At 41.6% G+C, this 2,825-nt stretch overlaps 1 pseudogene; it reads right to left on the reverse strand.

The window, feature by feature from the left end:
• Positions 1 to 452: 452 nt before the first annotated feature.
• The window catches only part of LOC110595368, a 14,936-nt pseudogene continuing 12,563 nt past the window's right edge, over positions 453 to 2,825 (reverse strand).

Here is a 2,825-nt window from a genome sequence, read left to right on the forward strand (position 1 = left end):
TCACCCTGCTGGGCTCAGGTGATCTTTCCGCCTCAGCCTTCCAAGTACCTGGAACTACAGGCATGCGTCACCACGCCCAACTAGTTTTTGTGATTTACTGTAGAGACAAGGTCTCACCAAGTTGCTCAGGCTGATCTCGAACTCACGGGGCTCAGGCAATCCTCTCGCCTCGGCCTCCCAAAATGCTGGGATTACAGGCTTGAGCCACAGAGCTCAGCACTGAATTTATAAATTAAACTTTATCATGGGTATGTATGCATAGGAAAAACATAGTGTATAAAGGACTTGGTACTACTATCCAAGGTTTCAGGTGTCCACCAGGGGTCTTGGAATATATCCCCAAGGGTAAGAGGAGACTGCGGTATGCAAAACCGAAAGCTACACAAAAGTGAGAAACATTAGCAGGGTAAATCTGAGTTATAAATGAAGACATTCTTCTGGATTTCCGGGTGTCACCAAGCATCAAACACCACCAATCTTTTTGTCCTTTTCTTGTACATTAATCTGTATCTACATTCTCTGCATCTGATTGGATCCCTGGACTTTATTTTATTTTCTATGTGACATTCTGCACAGATATATATCATTGGCTGCTGCTTTGGGGGTTGAACATTCTTCTGGGTGTCCACTGTTAGTCCCTACCCAGCACCCAGTAACTTCTTGCTCAAGAAAAATATTTTTAACCATCAGAAATGCTGGTGAAATCTCAAGATTCTCAAGAAAATGAGAAAATTTCTCAAGCTTTCAGATAAACAATCTACAAACAAAGATTTTATTGGACTCAGATCTTACATTGACAACATTGATTATAAAAAGACAGTTAAGCAATGTCTTCAGTATTTTGAGAAAAAAATATTTGATGCTTAAACTTTTTTTTTCTTTTCTTTCCTATTTTTTATTTCTTAGAGACAGTCTTGTTGTGTTGCTAAGGCTGGCCTTGAATGCTTGGGTTCAAGTGATCCTCCCACTCAGCTTCCCAAGTACCTGGGACTACAGGTGTGCACCACTGCACCTGGCTGAAGTCTGAGATTTTGAATCAAGTCTAACTAATATTTACTTATGAGGGCAGAATAAATATATTTGCAGACATCTCCCCAAAAGAACAGATGTAGTTATATAAAAAAGACACCTGCACCCACATGTTCATCACTGCCCGCTTCACAATTACAGAGAGGGAGAATCAGCCTAACTGCCCATCAACCCATCAGTGGATAATGAAAATGTGGTATATATATGCTGTGGAATACCACTCAGCTACCAAAAAGAATGAATAATGTCTTTTGCAGCAACTTGGATGGAATTTGGAGAACATCGTCCTAAGTGAACTAACTCAGGAACAGAAAACCAAACGCTACATGTTCTCACTCACAAGCGGGAGCGAAACTAAGGAACTGCAAGGGCATAGGGAATGGTGTAATGGGCAGTGGAGACTCAGAGGGCAGAGGGGAGAAGGGGTGGAAAGAAAAAGGCTCACCTGTCGGGTACAATGTGCACAGATGGGAATGGTGGGTACCCTTGGAGCCCAGACCTCTTCACCACCATACAATGCAACTATGTAACCAAAACCTACTTGTACCCCCAAAGCTACTGAAATAAAGAAAAAAAAAAAGATATTTGCAGACATACAAGGACTCAGAAAAATTTGTCTTCTTGAGACTTTTCCTGAAATAACCTCTTTTCATCTATTTTTATCTCCACTTAATTGACTGCTACCTGGTCTCTTTGCTTCTGGTCTGGTACCAGCCCATGCCTGCTCCAGTTTATAGCCAGATCATCTTTTCTCCTTCTCCTCCCCCACCTCCTCCCCCTCCTCCCCCTCCTCCTCCTTCTTTCTTCTTATTTTTGAGTTGGAGGGTCACTCTGTTGCCCAAACTGGAGCATAGTGGCACAATCATGAGGATCACGGCTTAGGGTAGCCTCAAACTACTGGACTCAGGTGATCCTTCTGCCTCAGTTTTGCAAGTAGCCAGAACTACAGACACGAGCTGCCATGCCTGGCTAATTTTTTTATTTATTGTAGAGATGAGGTCTCACCAAGTTGCCCAGGCTGTTCTCGAACCCATGAACTCAGGCACTCCCCTCACCTCAGCCTCTCACAGTGCTGGGATTATAGGCTTGAGCCACCACACCCGGCTAATTTTTTGATTTATTGTAGAGACAAGGTCTTGCCAATGCCCAGGCTGGTCTCGGACCCCTGGGCTCAGGCAATCCTCTCGCCTCTGCCTCCCAAAGTGCTGGGATCACAGGCATGAGCCACCATGCCCGGCTCAGATCATCTTTTTTTTTTTTTTTTTTTGATATAAAAACATACATAAAATTACACATTAAAAATAAATATATACCTTAATTACGTGCCAAGGACTAATGAGCACTGTGGAATAAAGTTGGAGCAGGGAACAGGAATGAAAGTATATGATCAGATGTCAAGATTGCAAATGAAATGGACAGTATGGGCCTCATTCAAATAGTGTCATCTAAACAAAGACTTGGAAAGAAAAAGGAATGAAGTCATATAGGAATACTCTTAAAAAAAAAAAAAAAAAGACTACCTAGAGACAGTCCTACACATAAATGGTTTCATTTTATTGGCCTAAATTCCCATTACATGGGGGACTATGCCTTAGAATTACAGACTCATACAACTGAACCAGACATTAATCCAAAAATTTATCTCAGTCAGACACCCAGCCAAGGCAAAATTTATCCACATGACTCACCTTATCTCCCTTTTCTGTTTTATTTGTCTCTACAGCAACTATACCATTTGATACACTATATATTTTACTTGTTGGATTATTTTTGTTTCATATCATTTTAATGTTCAC

This window comes from Carlito syrichta, unplaced genomic scaffold, assembly GCF_000164805.1.
Source record: "Carlito syrichta isolate Samal-C Ts95f unplaced genomic scaffold, Tarsius_syrichta-2.0.1 Scaffold79992, whole genome shotgun sequence".
Classification (NCBI taxonomy): Eukaryota; Metazoa; Chordata; class Mammalia; order Primates; family Tarsiidae; genus Carlito; species Carlito syrichta.